Genomic DNA, 20,593 nt, shown 5'->3' on the forward strand with positions numbered 1-20,593 from the left:
TTTTCAGCCCACTTTCTCCCCAAAAATATTTATACTGGGCTCTGCTTTCCATTTCTTTTCAATTACTGCCGTGCCTGATCACCTCCCCACAACTCTCCTCTTTAGCCATAAACACAAATCCTATTACCTTTTCTCTTTCTGTGTATTTGCCCTTTGATTTAAGCCGCATTTTCTCCCGTTTTCATCAGTTCTGGCCCTCTCCCGCTGTATATCTCCCGCTTTATCTACTTTCCAAAGGCCCCCTCCTATTTCTCAGGCCCTGATCAATACGGCTGCGGAGCCTCTGGCAGCTCCTCTCCTCACCGCCTGCAGTTTTTCTTGGGGGACTTGTCCACTATTTCTTGTTAAGCTTCTGTCTCGGCTTGTTCCATTTCTCATTAGGTTTTAGCACTGGCATTGTAGTATTTCTTGTATTTCCACGCTGCCCAGTGGATCTCTTGTAATTCTTAACAGCAAGGCTTAAAGTCTCTCTCTCTAGTGGCCTCCGGAGCCCGTTCTGCCCGGATTTGAAGTGGCAAGTGCTGTGACACTTTTATTTCCAGGTGGAGAAAAGCATGTCTCTGCTTCCAATCCAGGCCATGATTTTTTCTAGCAGAAAGGGCAGCGGGGATTACTCGTGCTTTACAGCCTCATTGCAGGGGATGTATTTACCGGGTGGCAGGGGGGCACAGGCAGGGACACCACGAGGCCGGGCTGGCCAGCACCCAGCCATCCTGGAGGCTTTTTCCTTCTCCTCCCTCTCCAAATGATCCTTCGGAGAGATGCTAGGTTTAAAATACACCCCGGCTTCCCAGCTGTCAGGAGCCAGCAAACGTATTGCTCTCCGTGGCTGCATTTCTGAGCATTACACATGACGCGCAGCAGTCGCTGCACAATATTTCCTCAGATGCCACTGCACCGCAGGAGCCAAACAGTGTCCTTTAAAATAAAACCAATTTTTCCTGTCTCCTCCACAGAATAGTCTTATTTATACGCGCTCAAACAGCTGTTACTGCAGGTTAACCAAAGGTTGTAAAAACATTTTTCAAATGCCCTTAACTTCGCTTGGTTTGTTATTGAAATTGTTAATCTAAGGGTTAGCTCCTTCCCTGTCACACTGGTGCAAAATAGGCAAAAAGGAGCCCTCCCCTGGCTGTGCAGGGCTCCCATGGCACCTCCTGTACCACTGCACCTTGCAGGCTCCCAGTGTGTGCATGCACACAGCTCTGCTGCAGCTGTGCCAGGCCCTGTGGCAGCTAAGGACGCTCTGGTTTTTGCTGTTGAGGCTTTTCTGACCTTGCAAAACTCTCCTGGTTACGTCAACATCTTCTGCTGCCTTGATTCTCCTCCAGACCGGTGCAAACAGGATTTGCAGCAATTAGAGCTACTTTTAGCATAGTTCCAATTAATACTGCTTTAATACCTGAGATGCGCTTACAGCTTAATTGATCTCATCAGATCACCTCATCTGCAGGAAGCAAACTGAGTGGGTGCAACAGCATGCAAACATCACTACTTCCCTGGTGGGCAGGGTGCAGAGCATGGCTGCTTTTCTGCCCCCCCTGCAGTGCTGTGCAACTGGATCCAGTGCTGTCCAGTGCTGCACAAACTGATCCAGAGCTGTGCAGTGCTGTGCAATCTGATCCAGAGCTGTGCACGGCTGTCCTGTGCAACTTGATCCAGTATTGTGCAGCGCTGTGTAATTTGATCCAGTGCTGTGCAATCAGATCCAGTGCAGTGCTGTGCAAATGCCACCCAATGGCGTGCAGTGCAACGCAGAGCTGGGCAATGTGATCCTGTGCAATGCAATCTAATCCAATCCAATCTACTCTTCCCTCATGTGACCTCTTTTCCTCCCCCAGTCCCAGAGCTCAGGCTGCTGCCATGCACCCCCTGCCCCTCCGCAGCCCCAACTACTCACCAGAGCTGCCCACACCCCCCATTCCCATTCCACCACCAGGTTCCATGCCCTCCAGCCACCCCCACCTCACCTTGGGCTGCACAGCAGTTGGGTGTCACAGCAAATCGTGCCCAATCCAACAGCTGACAGAGATGTATTTTTAGGCACTGCGGCACGATTAAGTCTTCTTGTTAGTCTCAGGAGGAGAAAAAGGTTGTTGGTTTACTTGCAAATGCTTGAGGTAATTCTCTAATGGCTCCCCCACCATTACGCAGACACTGTTTTCAATCTCTTATCATATGTAATCCCTAATGATTTCTCTGTTATGTCCTGTTTTATTAAAGCGCCATTGAACTATAGCCTATTGATTTAGATTTCACAGACAATTGAAATTTAAATTGACTCCAAATTGAATGTCTCCATGCAATCTGTGTTCTGTACTAAAGATAGATAAAATGCTTCTATTTTTGATAACAACTTCCAGCGCAGGCACATTTTAATTTCAAAAAGTGTGGAAGGGAGCTGTGATTGCCGTGGCAATGTCAGCAGCAACCCCTGACCCATGTGGGCATCACCATTGGCCCAGGGAGGGGAGACACAGGGCACAGCCGTGGGGTGAGCACCCCACTGGGTCCCAAAAGTGGGCTGGGTTTTGTATGGGCCACCGGGTGAGCACGGCCACCCCACCTCCATCCCCAGGAACACAGCTGTGTTGGTATAAATAATAAAGAGTTACAGGCTGCTATCTGCCATGGTCTGCACTTCTATGCCTCCCGCCAGTAATAATGTCCACCTTACAGCTGACCTTAAAGCCAGCAAAGATAATTCTTCCAGCATAATGAACTGTTTATTAGCTGATGGATGCAGCACGGCCATGCAAGGCAATCCACACTAACATGCAGCAGAGCCACCGTGGCCAGAGCGTGCTATGCCAAAGAAGGATAACTGCCTATGGAGTAGGGCCAGGGAGCTCCAGCAGCCACTGCAGGGAGATGGGGTCCTTGCTGTGCCACATCCCTGTGCCCTCATTCCCAAAGAGCTGCAGGGCTGAGTGCTGCCTTGGGCTTCAAATGGCCCCCATGTTTGCATGTATGGTGATGCGTGTGCACATGGCAGGACGATGTGTGCTGCATTCAGGGCTTTTTAGAGACATTTATGTTTAATCTCCAATTTAACATTTCTAGTGGGAATACTTCGTAGCCAAAGAATGTTTTCCCCAAGCCTTGATCATCATTTCTGACATTTCACCTGTCATATTACGTGCTTTTTAGAGGAGCAGAATGGCAGCTTATCTCCTTAGAAGCAACGGACACACAAATAGTAAACAAGATGGGCTCCAAGAGCAGTCCTGTGCTCGTGCAGAAATAAAATTCACCTCAAATGATGGTTTCAGCAAATAAGCTTGCTGCTTCTTTCCAGCTGCAGCCATGGGCAGGGTCCACTTGGGGCCAGTGGCACCAGAGCTGTGAAGATGACAGTCATAGAATCATAGAATGGCCTGGGTTGAAAAGGACCACAATGATCATCTAGTTTCAATCACCTGCTATGTGCAGGGTCACCAACCAGCAGCCCAGGCTGCCCAGAGCCACATCCAGCCTAGCCTTGAATGCCTGCAGGGATGGGGCATCCACAACCTCCTTGGGCAACCTGTTCCAATGAAGGGTGAGGATGAAGACAAGCATGAGGACGATGTTGAGGATGAAGATGAAAACAAGGACTAAAATAAGAATGAAGATGAGGTTGAGGATGACACTGAGAATGAGGATGAGTTCTAGCCAGTGAGTGGCACCATGCATCCCTGGGCACTATGCTGGTGCCAGGACATGGCTGTGCAGCTCACCCAGCCTACTTGGTGCTGGGAAGGACTGCCCCTCTCAACACCTTTGGTTAAAAAAAACAACTCATTTCTTTAAAGCCCACCTAAACTTCTACAGCCAGAGCTGTCACCTAATTTATCAGGTTACTGCGGTTTTCTAAGAATGATAGACAGTAATTAAAACTAAGCTAATAACCTCCTCACTCTTGACATTTCTACAGGGGTTTTGTTCACCATTATCTACATATAGATTAAAAATTGTAATTGGACCAGAGATGGGGTTAGAAAAATCAACCACCTTCCAACTGATAGTTTGCTGGTGAGTGACACTTTGAAATTTTATTTAATCTGAGAAAATTGAGTTGGACTCAAGTAAAGTTGAGTTATCGTGAAGTACCTGTGCTGGTTAGGAAATGCACTTCATTGCCCAACCAAAGCACCTAGAGCTGCTCCAGCCCTCCTGCAACCAAATGCAGAGCTGTCCCTGTGTTATTTACAGAGATTTTTATCCCAATCTGTGGCAATTCGTGATCACTATAGACACTTAATTATTGCTGCAATAATTATTATAACATGGTATTAGTAATGGAGTAATGACAGCATTTATTTTAAACCGTGACATATTAACTAAGCAGGGCAGTATTAATTGCGACGGTGAATTATCCTCATAGACACTATTTCAATTATTGTTTTGTCACTATTACGTTTATGACAGTAATAATTACATATCTAATATACTCATTATTGTTAGATATACAGAATAAGTCTGAATAAATGCAGCAATTAAGGGATAATGTTCCTGGTGGGGAGTTGAGGAGCAATAAACGACTTCCGTGGCTTCTTTTAGAGCTGGAGCAAAGCAGGGACCCTCCTGGCTGCAGAGGACACAGTGGTTGCTGCTAGGTGCCCCCAGGACCTGGGTCCCTGCAGCCCCATGCTGGGTCCATGCTGCTCCTCAGATCCAGGCCTCACTCAGCACTGCTGCTGCTTCCCTCTTCGCTGCTTTCCTCTCCCTCATCTGTGCTTTTCTAATTTTGTCTCCAAGGAAGCGAGATGAGCTCCAGCAGCATCCCCAGCCAGTTTCAGGAAGCACCTCAGGAGCAGGAATCACCAGCACCGGTGCCTCCAGAGGGTGCTCCTCTTTTTAAAGCCTGACTCTGGCCCAGGGGAAAGGAAATAAGCGGTTTGTTAATGGAAAGCTTTGCTTAATACTCAATATTTAAGATGCTATAACTGCTTTCCTTCTTTTCTGTGCCTCTAACCTAATGAGATTTTTAATGTTGATTATTGCCAGGGGACTGAGCCAGCACAAAGCCTGGTGTTTGAACCCTTTTTGCCAAGCACTCACACACCGGTGGCTGCAGCTCAGGACACCCCTTCCTCCCCGAGCCCCTTCATACAGCTGCTGCCTCGGGACCCCCTCCATCATGCCCACCCTGCTTGCACACAGCTGCAGAGCACACGGTGCACGAGGAGCAGCACGCAGCGCAAGGTGTTGCAGCGTGCAGACACAACATCGAAGCACACAGCGCTGCATCCACGCCACGTAAGGCGTTGCAGCACGCACTGTCGCAGCATGCAGCGTTGCAGCGGGCAGAGCTGCAGCGTGCAGCCCGGCGCAGAGCAGCAACAGTGTCCCCACATGGTGTCCCTCTTCCCCCGCTGCACGCCGCCTCCCGCCCTGCCTGCACCGCCATCCATCACCGCCGCCCGCTGCTCCTCTCGCAGACAATGAGGGAAAATCGGCCCTTTCAGGAGAGCCACTTTGTTGTTTATACAAAGGAGTTTGGCTGTTAACACATGTAAGGTAATGGGATCCCCCACCGGCTGCTTCCAGGGCCTTGCGCAGGGTCTGCCTGATGGATTACCCACACCATTCATCTAAATTATGTCACAGGCAATAAGCAACTTGCTTAATCTGTCTAAATGAAGGGCCCGGTTGGCTGCCACCGCCACGTGCTTGGTGCTCCCTTCCTTACGCCTCCACGCCTGGTCCCATGGCGCTGCAGGATGTGGCCCCATGGCGCTGCACTGCTGCGGCCCCTGTGCTGCTCCCAACACCAAAACAAGCCACAGAAAAGGGATCAAAGGGGCTGCCAGGAGGCAGCGACGCAACCACTGGCCAGGGACTATTTCTATTTGCTCTAAATCTTCTTTTGTGTTTGTCAGTATTGGAAAGGAATGCAAGCTTACGATGAACAAGATCCATAGAATGTTTTCAAAGTTTTAGAATGCAATAAATGTTAAAACGGTGGTGCTTAGGGCCAAATTACTCATCCCAGTAACTGGGATGCTCCTAAATGCCGATCACAGAATGGCTCAGGTTGAGGGGACCTTAAAAATCATCTCGTTCCAACTCCCTGCCATATGCTGGCTGCCCCGGGCTCATCCATAGCCTTGGGCACCTCCACAGATGGGGCACCCAGTTCCATTGCCTCAATACTCTCTTCAGTAAAATATCAGAGAGGACGCTGTTCTGTTGCAGCAGCTTATACTGCCTCCTTGCCTTGCTGCTAAAATGCATCTCTGCTCCAGATAATGAGATGCTGAGGTGCAGAACGGAGCTGGGCACTGGTGGCTCCATTGACCCTGAGCCCTCCCCAAAGCCCTCAGTGGTTCACCATAAGATCAGGGGTAACAGGGACCTTGGGGAGATGGAGAAAGAAGGAAAACAAAGGAAAAGAGCAGCTTCTCCCCTTCTTTGGTGCCAAGGTGACAGACTGATAGCCTAGGTGACCCCATGATAGCTGGCTATTAAAACAAATTTCTTCTTCTAAGGAGTGGTCAGGAAGTGGCAGAAGCTGCCTAGGGAGTGTGGGGGTGACTGCCCCTGGGGGCATTTAAGGAAAGGATGGGTGTAGTACTTAAAAGTACAGTTAGTGAGCAATACTGGAAGTGGGTGGATGGCTGGACTGGGTGATATTAGAGATCTCTTCCAACCTTTATGATTCTGTGATTCCATGGTGGTTAGCTTTCTGATCAGTGACAATGGATGAACTCTGTTACAGCCATCTACAGGTGCGTAGCTCTGGGTGATCACCCAATCAAACATTCAAACTACGGCAAAGTAAATTGCCTAATAAAGCAAGGGACTTGCTAAATGATTTGTCTTTTAGCTGTTGCAATGGTGCAACACAATGGAAAGTGCAACAGTGACAGCAGAGCATCAAAGACCCAGGCTGCAGCAAGTAAGGACTCACTCAACTGCAACAGCCACTAGAAATGAAACAAAGGAAAGAATCTGCTTACCTTCAGAAAGCCTCAGGTAGGCAGGTATCTCCAACAAAACACTCTCACCACCACTGCCAACCCTTAAATGAAGTCTGGGAAGGGCTGGATCCTGGCTCCTCCCCTTCCAGTCACTCAGGTACATTGCATACACCTGAGTTCCCCTGGGTTGGCCCTGCCTTCCTACCAGGTGCTCAATCACTGCTTCAGGCCATAACTTAGCATTTCTGCTACAAATAGATTTTTTTTTAAACATTGCTTCATGTTGGAATGCAGAAATTATTACAAGTAATTAGAGCCATTTCGATTCAAATCTCTGCTTGGGCTTGACATATTTTGCATACTTTTAGTGCACATAGCAAGTCAGCTCATCAAAATGCAGCAGCTCACGAGCTCAGGCGGGAGTGGAGGTTGTCTAAAGCAGCATAAAACTGCTTTGCTTAAGCACGAGGAGGGAAGATCTGACACCACATGCATTGATTTCCTCTCATTAGGGAGAGGCGAGGAGGGGTTCTGTACTGCACGGGGCCTGGCTGTCCAGCTTGGTGCCAATGGTGAAAGAGCATTTTGCATTGCAACCTCAATCCTTGGCCATCCTGTGAGTGCGTGCAGGCACTGGTGGCCTCAAAGCATGTGCTTGCCCACCCCATCTCTGGTGCAGGTGTGTTTCAGCAGAAAGTGCCCAAGGATGCCGGCTGCCTGCTCCTGGGGACGCCCGCCCTGTGCACAGCCCTGTACAGTGTATGTGCTGAGCACGAGCTGGGCAAACCCATCCCATCGACTCAGGGATGGTTGGGCTGCAGAATGGGGCAGTGCCACAGATCTGCCGCTGACAATCAGCTGGGATCTTGTACCGCTGCTTCGTGCATCGCGCCCCGTATGCAGCATCTCAATACCAGATCTTATTCTTTCTATTTGTCTTGTTTGAAAGCCCCTGTGTAAGAGAGACAATTTTTTAACTGTAAGATGGATTGCCTGGAGCTGTGCGACAGCAGGGCAGGGAGACAGGGGATGATGGATAACGTACAAATGATCGGAGGACAGGCCGCACAAATTCCAATGGAGGAAAAAATGCTCCCAGCAGTGCAATAATGCCCTTCTGTGCTCAGTGTTGTGCAAGCAGGTGGCTGCTGGGCTCCAGGAGGAGGTGGGGATGGACATGGACCTGTGCCACTGTGGTGCGACCAGGTCTGGACGGGGTTGGGAGCAGCAGGAAATCACCGTACCGAGGTGGGGAACCCCTTGTGCTGCTGCGTCCCCCATGCCAGCCTCCATGTGCCCACACTGAGGACACGGGGCTGGCACTCACCCAACTCACAACGACTGCAATTCCAGCACTGTGAGCTGCCTGCAGAGCTGCACCGGGCTCCGGGCTTCCTCCACGCTCTCATTAATCCTGATTTACGGAAAAAGGCAGTGGGTTGGGGATGCTTAGCAGGCTGGCCAGGCCGCTGGTCTGCCTTCGCTGAAGCCAACTGTGCCCCCGAGACGAGGCCACACTGAATTATTCAAACCAGCATCAAGGAAGGGAAGCGGCAGGCAGCAGCATGGCAGCGCGGCCGCACGGTGCTGTTGCTCCTGGCTGCACCATGGCCGGTGTTCGACCCAGGGATGGGCACTTCCCATCCATCTGCACACCGAATACAGATGTTAGCACCTTATTACACCTCTGTTCAGCTATTTTTCAACTTAAAGGGCTAATAATGCCTTAGTAAAACTGTTTAATTACAGGAAATGTCTTTTATTAAACATAATTACCATATGGTTGCGAAGTACTTATGGCCACATTCGTTATACAGGGAAGGAAAGCTTCTCTGGTGACACTGGCGGTGTCGCTTGTGTGGCTGCAATGCCATTATTTCTTGAAAAGAAAGGAATGTGATGGCCAGGGGGCACCCAGGCTGCCACCCATGCAGCAGTGGCACAGCTGTCCCTGCTTGCTCCCTGGTGCCAGCAGGCAATCAGACAGCAGCAGGTGATGGGTATGATGCCAGGTCCCTGTGCAAGGGGGAACAGCCGTGGCAGAGCCCCTCCCAGGATCCTGTTGCACACTGGTCAGCAGCGGCCAATTAATCTATTACCTAGAGATACATTTTCCATTAGCTGCCGAATCACTGACTTCAAAGCAATTAGCACAAGTAATGAACTTCAGCGCTGCAGCAGTGAAGGGAGCTGTTAACTCCTTCTCCTCTGGATGAGGCAGTCAGAAGTGGGGGCTGATGGAGACCCCTGGACCTGGATCCCAATCCCCTTGGAGGCAGCTGTGGGGCCCCTCATGCACAACGTGGGCATCGCCCTGCAGTACCCAAGCAAGGCTGCCCGTTGGGCTCAGCAGTGCTGGGGCTGCTTTGCCCCTCATGTCCTCAGCAAGGCTGGCTGCAAACCTGGAGGAGAATGAACAGTGCTCATTTTTCAGCCATCGCAATTTAACCTGTAATTAAGTTTATTAATTGTGTATGTCAGTGATGAAATGGAGACACACGACCGCCAAAGGCTGCCTCGGCCAGCATCCTTCTCCCATCCCTCCTGACCCATGCATGGGGCAGCTCCCTACTACCAGGGGGAGCAGCTCCCCTATGCCACCATGTCATTGTGTCACAGGCCCCACTGCCATCCCTCCTGGGCAGCACGCTGGGCCCAAGGGACGTTTCCCTGACCCTGAACAAATCATGGACAGAACTCCTTTGGGCGAAGTCCTCAGCAACAGCAGGACAGATGGGGACAGGGACCGCCGGACCCGCAGCTCTCTATCTGCCACGTCCTGCATGGCTGGGGAGCTCCGCTGCTCTGCTTTGGTGATCCCAGGTTCTCTTTCTGTTTGGAGCTGCGCTAATTGCTCCTGTTTGTGCTTTACCCCCCGGCAGCTGTTTCCGATACTATTCATCAGACACAACATCATAATCCATTTGTGCTAACGAACCGCTCCGCGAGGCGCTGCTCTGCTCCGTGAGCAATGAACCCGGATGGTCTGAGGAGGAGAGGGGCGGTGGGTGGGAGACAGCTTGTAGCACCCACAGAAAAGCCAAACACGATTATTATTCATCATAAATAGACAAAGCCTGTTAATTGCAGCATTAACCTTGCAGAGCTGAAAAGTCCCCCGTCCCGGTTTGCATCTCGGCTAATTAACAGCCTGGCCCCTCTCCCCACCGCTGTCATTGCAGGGCTCTGGTTGGGGATCCGGGGCTGTGGGCACACAGCAGCAATGCTGACAGTTTCTCCTCCTGCCTCTCACCGAGGTTCAGCCCTATTAGCGGTTTGCTGATCTTCATGGCCCTGGGTGAAGCCAGAGGCTGAAAACTCCTCATTTAACCGGCGCCAGGATCCCTGCACACGGTGATTAGCCCTCCATGCAGAGTGCTGCCTGTTGGTTAGATGCTGCCTTGGCCTTTTGTTCTGACTAGGTTTAGTTTTTTGCCACTAAAAAAAAAACAGACAAGAGACAAAAGTGTAAAAGCAAAGATGCTCAGGGGCTTGCTGCATAATTTGCACTAACTGGCTCCCGGCCCCCTCGGCACAGGGGCTGCTGCCACAGCTTTCCAACAGCCTCCGGCTCTGCGGGCACGCAGCCGGGTGCGGGGAGGATGCCTACATGTGCTGTTTTACTCACTGCAGTCAGGGCTGCAGTGGCAATGATGATCTGCAGGAAGGCCTCCAGACCCCAGTGGGCATCTGCATTGCACCCTTCACCCTGCTGCTATTTCTGCAGCACACGTCGGGCGCTGGGCATGGACTCTGTTGGCAGTGGCAGCTTTGCAGAGCACATCGCCGTTGGTTTCAGTGAGCACCCCAGCAGTGCTGCAGAGCTGCACCTCAGAGATGAGGGGCCGATCCCAGCCCAGGGAGCTCGCTCATTCTTTCCATGACGTGCAATTTGTGAACATCTGGTTAACATTTTCTAAACGAAAAGAGTTCTTCTTTGTTAAAAAATGGCTTTTTCTTTTTCTTTTTTCTTTTTCTTTTTCTTTTTTCCCCAAATTGCTGGGATAAGGGAAAAATCGTGTGGCTTTTTTCTTTTTTTTCTCCAAATTGCTCTGTGCTTAACCTGGTTTCCCCAAGGAACCTGCTTAATCAACCATAAACCACTTGTCAGAGTTCCCCCAAGAAATCCTTTTCCATGCAGCACCCACTCCTGAGGACATGGCCCTGATGGAGGCTGGGCTGGAGGAGCAACAGCCACCTCTTAACTTGGGTGTCGGGTCGGGTGGAGTGCAGGACATGGATTATGGGTTGGGTGGGTCAAGAGGTGGGCAATGGGTTGGGTGCAGGACATAGGTATTGGGTTGGGTGAGTGCAGAAGGTGGGTGATGGGTGAGTAGAGCACATGGGTGACGGGTTGGGTGGGTGCAGGAGGTGAGTGATGAGTTGGGTAGGGCTATGGGTACTCCCCACCAAGACTGTGCCTATGGGGTCCCTTCCATGTGGCCAGGGCCAAGACGGCTCCACAGATCCTATAGCACACAGGGACAAGTGGGTGGCCACCTGCACTATGGGGATGGCACCGCTTGCCCAGAGCCCTCTTTCCCACAGAGGAAGCCAGGCCAGCTGCTGGCTGCCCTCAATAATGGGATTCAGGAGGTGTCTATGGGGGGGAGAGTTTGCATTTTTTCCCTTCAAATTTCCATACCTTGGATTTGATCGGGCCCTCTGGGGACCGCAATGCCGTTTGATCTCATTTTGTGTTCCATTTCTGATGTTACACCTTGTCATGGCGTATTAAGTGCCATCAAGCTCCGTAATGCAGTGACACGAGAACCTGATGCTACATGATCGACAAAAATATGCCGGTCCCCTGAGAGATGCTGACAGTGTCATATCTGCTGCCTCCTCCCGCCATGTGCAGGAGGCACAGACCCGCTTTCATGGCAGTTCCGCGCTTCTACCTGTACATCTGAGTGGGGAAAGTTGAATTTCGTTAAATCTGATGTCCTGGAGCCTGACACCTGCATAAAATGAGGCCCCCAATTAGAGGCAGGAGCTGCACTCATGGGTGCTCAACCCAGCCCAGCGGTGAGGAGCAGAGCTCCGTGCCATGGGTGCTCCCAGTACTGCCACCAGGACAGCATCGCGGTGTTGCAAACTCTGCAAAAAAACAAATGAGGCAAACGCACGGCACAGAAAGCAGCAGGGAGTCCTCCCCAGGACATTCCCCAGCAGCATCCTCGCTTCTGCACAGCCAGAAGTGTTGCGGGTGGCACTGAGAGCTGGATGCAACTCCCAACCCCGCCAGGCTTGCGTCTGCCATCATCACCCCTATTTCACTTTGCAGGGATTTCTTGACAACCGCAAACGTGCATGCTGCCTGATTTTCATGGTGATATGCTAAACAAGTGCCTCTCTCCGCAGCGATTCCCGGCTCATCCGGAGCCCCCCATCAGGCACGGTGCACAATGCTCCGATGTGGTGAATGTGGCGTGCCAAAGTAATTCCGAGTGAGATCCCTAGGGATTTATGTCAAGGACAAAATAGTGTATCCCATGGGTAAATATAGTTAGCACAGCTGCAAAACAGAATTTATTTCTTGTTTGCGATATCATTTTTAAAGTATGGCGTAGGGAAAGCTTTAAAAATGAAATTATAGCATGCAATAAAAAAAGCTCATAGGCACTGTATTCAAATTATGCAACAGTAATATGTCGAGTTCATAAATAAACATCTCTTATTAACCCTTCTCGTAGCAAAATGGTATTTTTCCCTCAGAACAAACAGTCAGAAAGCCGGGGAAAGCATCAGCCAAGGATGGCTGCGAAGGGTTGGCTTCCTGGCACAGCCCTGCTTGGTGCCCACCCCAGGACCTGGGCACCTGGGTATCACCTTGTCCAGCAGCCGCCAGCCCCACAGGAGTTCACATGGTGGTGGCTGCTGTCCCATAGCAGCCCCATACCTTCCCACAACCCTCCCCGAGCTATTAGGTGAAGCTCAGCTAATCAATTTTGTTTGCATATGCGAGCAAAGACGCTGTCATTTCATTAGCTCAAGTAAAGGACTCAGCACACTTTGTGCGGCTTCAATAATTCTCTTTAAAGTTATTGAGAAATGTATGCTTAATTATATTTGCATATGAAAAATAGGGTCTAATTAGTTTGATTGATTATTATTTTAACCTTAATGACATTTTGAGTATCTGTCCCAACTAATAGCAAATGTATCTCTAATAAATCACGAATTTTTATAGCATGGTCTTTCGAGTTTCCTTTTGAAATATATTATATTAATACACCAGAATGTATTGAAACTGAAACAAGTCAAACAACTGCTCATTTATTAAACTGTTTAAATGTCAGTTTTATACAAGAGTAATATTACAGGAAATACGTTCCTCTGAAAGACATCTGTAGGCCAGGGATACTCAAAATATTAGTTATTTCAGTGAAATATATTAAGGAAATAAAAATTCAATTATGTCATTTATTGCACTAAATAAATTTATATCGACTAGCATAAATGTTTTGAATTAGCAGATGTGCTTTCCTGCAAACTCTCGGATTTCCCGGGGCCGATCTGCGGCGGTGTAGGAGCAGATGTGGGTTGGAGCCAGGAGCTGCCCGGGGTACTGCGCACACTCAGGTCTCAACCCCATGCCCCCAAGTTGTAGGGTGTGCCCCCCAACCTGCAGGATGTGCCCCCAGCACTGAGGTGCCTCATCCCCATAGTGGGGTCTGCTGGGCTGCAATCCGTATGCTGCGGTGGTGGCCCTGCCATCAGCTCCTTAATTAGAAATTAGGATAGTCACATTGGCATAAATTAAATCAGACTAAAGATGATTAACAAAGTAATGCAAGAAATCATTAAATTAAACCACGGTGCCAAGTCCACTGCTGATCTATCACAAATTTGGGCTGCTAATGAGGTCTTAATTAGTAAGTTAGGTCGAAATAATTCATGTCATTCAATTTAGAGAAGACACATTATTTTCCAAGGCTCGATGCAGGCGCATTAACTAATGGGCTCATAAATAAATAAATAAACAAGCAGCATCCCCGCGTTATCCAAACTTGGGTACATCAAATTGGCAACTATTCGTGTGCAGCAGAGCCGCTCAGTGCTGCTGATGCGTGAGGCAGGGAAGCAAGCAGAACCTGAGCACAGCTTGAAGTAAAAAGCTGAGGTGGTCTGTGTGGTAAGAAGCAACACTAGCCTCGATGGGTTTGGGAAGTGCAGAAGGTAATGAGGGTGTAGCTAGGAAGGTAACATGCTGCACCTCCTGGTAGCTGGGTGCAGCTGGGCAGCACCTACACTTGCAGCCAGAGCCTGAGCTCCTTTGTACCAAGCTGGCAGAGAAGAGCCCTGGTCTCTTTGTTGTGCCCCTGATCTCACTGCCTTGCCCTAATCCCATTGCCTTTCCTCCCAGTCCCGTTGCCTTTCCCCCTGTCCTGCTGTCCTGCCCTTGTCCCATTGCTTTGACTCAGTCCTACTGCCTTGCCCTTGTCCCATTGCAATGCTCCCAGTCCCATTGCCATGACCCTGCCCCACAGCTTCACCCTCTGTCCTGCCACTGCCTTGGGGTCTTCCACTGCCATTCCCTCCATGGTCGTCACCCCATTGCATCCCCATTTCCAGCGACCGCAGGGGACAGGGACATCACCGAACCCTGACGTTCTGATACATTGAAGTGCTCTGCAGTCCAGGAACAGCAGTGACAAGGAATGATCAGAAAGAGCCAAGGCGGGTGACCTGAAAACCTTGTCTGTGTGCATTCAGCTCTGCTGTCTTGCCTACAGTATGGGATGTGTTTGGGGAATTAAGCAAAGCACATCACTTTTTTTGCATAATTGAATTCTCTGCATATTTTTTTCTTTCTGTGCATAATCTTCCTTTCATGTTGTTCATGTACTTCCTAGATAATTCAGAGGTTACTTTCCTTGAAAAGAAAATACTGAAAGAACCTATGGCACTATATCCTTAAGTATTCCACTTGTTGTGAACTCCCCGAGGAATCTTACAGACACTAAACATCAGTGAAAAAATATTCAATACATTTTCAGAACAGCTCTTTGTACTTGAAACACTCTGGTTTATATTAAAATATTCTCATCTCCCGATAATTTATAAGAACTCACAGAAGTAAGAGGGCTCTCCTTCTCTCAAACCTTATCCAGAAGTGCCCATTCTGGAGATGCCTGGGGTGAAGGACTGGTTAGGGGTAGGGGTAGGTGTAGAGTTAGGGTTATGCTTAAGGTTTGGGTTAGGACCCATATGCTGTTGGATGTGTGGGGCCCCATGCAGGACACAACTCCAGAGCTGCAGTGTGGGGCACTGGAAGCAGAGGGCCAGCAGAGCCCATTCCATTTTGCGTGCGAAAAGGGAATTTTCCATTCCTTATATGGGCCCGAGTGGAGGCTTCAGAAGGAAAAAAGCAGCCAGGACGATGCGATCGCTTCACCCTGCCAGGATGGGATTCATTTCAAAAAAAAAACCAACAAACGCACTCCCCCCTGAGGATGGAGCTCTCACACTGCCCTTCCCGAGGGGCACAGAAGGGGCTCCCCGAATTCCTAGCACCTCAGTGGTTAAAATGTTATCACTTTTATTCGTGTAATAGAGATGAAGTTCCTGGGCCTTCCAGGAGCATCAATCTAGAGATTTATTAACCAATTTAAAATACTATTGTCTTTCACTTCAATGTGAGATTGAGGTGTGTTGTCGGAGGAATATAAAGCTACAATCAGTGAGCCGCAGTGCTGGGAGACGCCGCTACCTGGAACTCAATAGATATTCATGAACATTCTCGTATTTAGTGAAGGAAATAACTTAATACCGACAGTGTCGATGGAATAATAGCCATTTCCTGGCTGACTTGCAGCCCTCAGAAAATGAGATTGCGCCTGCCTTCATTTTTCTTGTCTTTCCTGGGTTTCTTGCAGGGGAATGCACCGCGCAGGGATGCTGTGCGCATTCCAAATCAGCCACAGGGAGAGGCCCCCCCAGCACCCTCCTGCAGCCACCCCACCCGTGTGGGGCTGCTCGTACCCCAGACATGGCCCCGAACGGAGCAGGTAGCCATGCTGGCATCCTGGCTCTGCCCTATGCTTCCCCCTCAGCACAGGTGCAGCCTCACCCGCTGCATAAATATTCACAGCAAAATCAATTTGCACCTAAAGATCTCTTCTGCAATTGCACCCTCAGTGCATGCGGCTTGGCCCAGGAGTGCAGGTGGGACGTCACTGGAAATGCTACGTTCGACATAAATATATAGAAAGGGGTAAATCTCCTGTAAGTAATTGTTCTATGATTTCTCCTATTCCTCCATCATAAATGGCACTAAATTGGTTTTTATCATGTTAAGGGCTGCTGGCAGACGCTGCTGTGTGTGCTCCAGAAAAACACAGCTCCTGCTCATGCCTGGGTTCCAGCTGCATCCCATCAGGTCCCGCTCGCGACTCTGGTTCTGCACCTCAGCGTGGAGCAGAGCAGTGTCACCCATGCTCACCTCCAGGAATAGGTGGCTGAATGCAAAGATACCACCAGAAATAAAGGAAATATTTAACAGCTGACCTCATGTATCTCCTTAAAGGCAGTAAAGCCCCAGCTTGCAGTGCAAGCATGGAGCAGTAGATCATATTGGAATGCTCTCGTTTATTTTTCTTGCCTTACACCTAAGCAGAGGATGCCGTACGTGTGGGCTGTGGGGTCCAGGTGCGATTCCTGCTGCTCACAGTGCCCATCTGAGCTGCTCCTTGGAGATGTGGCACTGAGGGACATGGTTAGTGGGTGCAGTGGTGATGGGGTTGGACTGGATGATCCTCAAGGTCTTTTCCAACCTTGACAATTCTATGATCCGTTCTCCCAGCCCTGACACACCGCTGCTAGGCAGATCCCTGGCTCTGAATGATTAAATGATGGTCAAAAATCTGTGCCCAGATCCCTCTGTCTGCCGTGCACTGGGGCACGGGTACTGGGCAGCATGAGATACAGGAAGGCTCTGCTTCCCCCTCATTGAGGACAGTGCTGTGCCGCGAGAGCACTGATCTTCTGTTCTCAGGGAAAAAGCTACAGCACCTACCAATCATTTTTATACCCGCTAAACAAAACCTGACAATGAGAATTTATGGCTTATAATATTAAGTGAAGTTTAATTTAGACCATCTATAAAAGTCCCATTCCAGAGTGTTTCCCAAAGATCCTCGACGCTTTAAAATAAAGAGGACAAATACTGAAGTGCTCTTTGAATGTTATGGGACAATTTCCTTTTATGTTGCCATTCAGCGATGTTTTCTCCCTGGCTGGAACCCAACATTTCAATGAATTTTTCAGACTGTATCATGCTCTCTCCCTCCCAAGCTGCCAGATGATGCTCATCCGAACAAGCTCACACTGGCAGAACAATAACCAACGCTCAGCTTCCCCTGGAAGCCCTGTGTTAATTTTAATCTTATACAGCTGGGCACTTGTTCCAGACTGTGAATGCAGCAACATGTGTGAGGAGTGCTTACCCTACAGCCCTGCTGGGTCTGTGAGCCTATGGAATGGGGACAGGGGGATGTTGGGACAGCTGTGAGCAGGCCACCCACTCTGACCCCCCCCCCCCCAGGCTCAGACTGGGTGCCAACTCGCCTCTGTGCTGCATCCCTACGTGACCCCTCCCCAGGGGAAACAAAGGGAGGGCAGGGTTGCAAAGATCCCTTGCGGATCTTAATCAATTTAGGGCTGTCATTGTTTGACGGCGGGTGCTGAGCAGCACCCGGTTCTGTTCTTTTGTTCTGGGTGTTCCTCCTTGCAATGCTGCCCATCCCTGTTCCCATCCCCAGGGTGCAGTGCTGGTGTCCGGTGCTGGGGCTGTTCGGGTGAACAGAACGGGACGCAGTGTGCACACAGGGCTGGGAATGGCAGAGCAGTGATGGATTGCATTGCTATGGTAACTTCATCAGTTAAAGTCCTCTTGCTCAATCCACGCTTGTTACCAGCAAGGTTGGGAGGAGAGGTGGGGAAAAACAGAGAGGGGAGAGTGAGATGAACTCGCAGTGCCACGGATTGATTGGATTAATAGCTGCAGATGACTGCAGCTCTATTTAGAAAGCACTGTTTTAAAAATATGCATAATTTTAATTATGCATTGACACACGCTTTATTCCTAATGAAGAAGAACTTGACAGCGAGGGCAGGTGCTGTTAATTACAGCTTCTCCCTGAGCCAATGCTCACCCTTCCTTGCCAGCACCGCCCCGGCACAGGTCCCTGAGCTCTGTGTGTTTGGTACCAGGTGGGTGCAGAGCAGAAATAGTTTGGTTCTGGTGGTAAGGAGCTTTCTGTGCTTGCCGTGGCAGAATAAGAAAGGTCTTTGGGAGCAGCGTGTGCTGAGTGCTTTGCATCACAGCCCCGTAACCTCTGCTCCTGAGGGGCTGCCCCACTGCTCAGCCCCATGGGGAGCAAGGCTGGGCTGTGCCACACGTGGGGCCAAGTGCCTAGTTGGGGACCCCCCTGTGCTCCTCCTGTCTGGATGCTGGGAGCTTTGCTCATGGCTGGATGTATTGAGCTGCTGCTCCACACCAGAAATGACAGTAAATGTGTTTTAAAATTTTGTGACAGCACATGCACAAATCACCAATTAAGGACTCCCTAAGTGCCCATTAACTTGATAAGTCGTAACAGCTACGAAAGAGACATTATTGTTTATCACGGCAGCGACCCGTGGATTAAGGACTCCCCAAGTACACATCGATGTTGTGCTGTGTGTGGGGCAGTGCCGTGGGGATGGAGCCCCGGAGCACAGCAGCACCCCCTCCATCCTCAGATCCACCACTCCGGAGGCTGCTGAGGACGTAAAGTCCCACAGATTTCCTCTTCCCACTTACACCCCTCTGCAAATCTGCAACAACAGGTGCAGGAATTTGATTTACGTTGGAATCGCTTGGAACTGATAGAGCAGGAGGCTTCTGGCAGAGGTTTCTTACTCTTTCCATTGCAAATAACATAGTTTTTCTCTTTAAAGCCTTCACTTTGAACTGAAAAGTGCAGTTCTCCCAAGCTAAAATATTCCAGCCCAAAATGACAGAGTACACAATGCCACAGAGCCTTGTAGGAGCTGTAGTTCCCGCAGTCCAAGGCCTCCATTCCATTTGGGCTCCTCCTTCACTATACCCACCCATATACCACTCTACCCAAAGAGGATCCCCATCCTCACACGGGCTGTGCACACCCTAACATAACCCTAACCCACCCCACATGCTCCCTTTGTGCCAGGACCCCCAGCTCTGCTCCCAGCCCCATGCAGGTGACAGCACGCATCCAGCTGGCACTGCCGCTGCCGTAGCGGGTGGGTCGGCAATTCACGGCTCAAAGCATAATGATGTCTCTTAATTTCCAGCCACACTCATTAAAAGCCAGGCCAGCTTATTATACACAATATACAATTTGTGGAGGGAGCGCCAATTCCCAGGCCTATAAACATCCCATTTCCAATTCCAGATGCACTGACAGAGTTGTACGGTTCAATTTCTACTTAAAACCTCATACGCTGTCTGGTCCCATGAAGGGCTTTCAGCTTTATTCTGCTCATCCCAATTATTGTCTGAGGACCTTAAGTCGGGCAGGATTCAGCCTGAATTCCCTAAATCTCTCCATTAAACAGATCTCTTCTTGTTAGAGCCTATTTATTCAAGATGCAAATGACAAGCTCACCACCCAATTGAAATCATTTTCATCCGGAGCCAAATAACACACTTTAGTCTTCTTGGCATGAAGCAGTGAGCTATTAAAAATGGGAAGGAAATACAGCCAGGCCACTTCATTCCTAGCTTCAGGCCTTCTTCATCAATATTTTACTTATGGAGGCACAGCTCCATTTTAATGGGGAAGCTGTAAGCAGCCAGACGGTGCTCTGCATGCGCCAGCCCAGCAGCACCTGTGAGGTTGGGCCAGATGCAGTGGTGCAGGGCACAGCCCCAGCAGCTCCAGTATCTAAAAAGGTTGTAAAAAGGAAGGGGACAGATCCTTTAGCAGGGTCTGTGTGATAGGAAAAGAGGAAATGGTTTCAAACTAAAAGAAGGGAAATTTAGATTGGACATTAGAAGGAAGTTTTTTTACGTTGAAGGAAGTGAGGCAGTGGCACAGGGTGCCCAGAGGGGTGGTGATGCCCCATCCCTGCAGACAGCCACAGTCAGGGGATGGAGCTGTGAGCGCTGCTGGAGCTGTGGGTGTCCCTGTGCACTGCAGGCAGTGGGAACAGATGAAAGCTGCTCCCCTGCACAGGTCACACCCATGCTCAGTAGTGTCCGAAGAAGCACGTACTCAGATTGATGGGCGAAAACCAGCTGAAGGAGGGTGTGAGCCTAGCACTGAGCACATACAGAAGGCTGGAGCCAGCCCCAGGCACTGCTACATCCCTCCGCAGCCCACATTGTTCCCACCGTGCCCACACACTCAACATCAGGCACTGGGAACAGGAGAGGGAAGAGCAGCGGTGAGATAGCAGGCTCCATTACAATGGAAGGGGAGCGTGTTATTTGATCCAAGAGCTGCAGGAGCAGAGATGAATAATGAGTCTACAGCACTTCCACTTGTTTTCCTCAATAGTCAGACTTGGCTTCTTTCCCTTAGATCCAATACTAACAAAACTGTATTTGAAATTCACCCAAGTGTACAGTAACCATGCCAATGTGTTAGCAACTTACTTCTGGCACACTGCTGGTAACATATAATTACACCTGACACCATGCTATTTAGTGTATTTCA

At 49.8% G+C, this 20,593-nt stretch overlaps 1 long non-coding RNA gene across 1 annotated transcript; it reads right to left on the reverse strand.

Moving 5' to 3' along the window:
• Positions 1–4,274: 4,274 nt before the first annotated feature.
• Positions 4,275–7,013, reverse strand: LOC109370287. Its single transcript, XR_002120298.1, has 2 exons — positions 6,945–7,013; positions 4,275–4,852 (listed from the first exon to the last, which is right to left on the reverse strand). It is a non-coding gene; the product is annotated as an uncharacterized LOC109370287 (long non-coding RNA).
• Positions 7,014–20,593: the final 13,580 nt, after the last annotated feature.

This window comes from Meleagris gallopavo, chromosome 17, assembly GCF_000146605.3.
Source record: "Meleagris gallopavo isolate NT-WF06-2002-E0010 breed Aviagen turkey brand Nicholas breeding stock chromosome 17, Turkey_5.1, whole genome shotgun sequence".
Classification (NCBI taxonomy): Eukaryota; Metazoa; Chordata; class Aves; order Galliformes; family Phasianidae; genus Meleagris; species Meleagris gallopavo.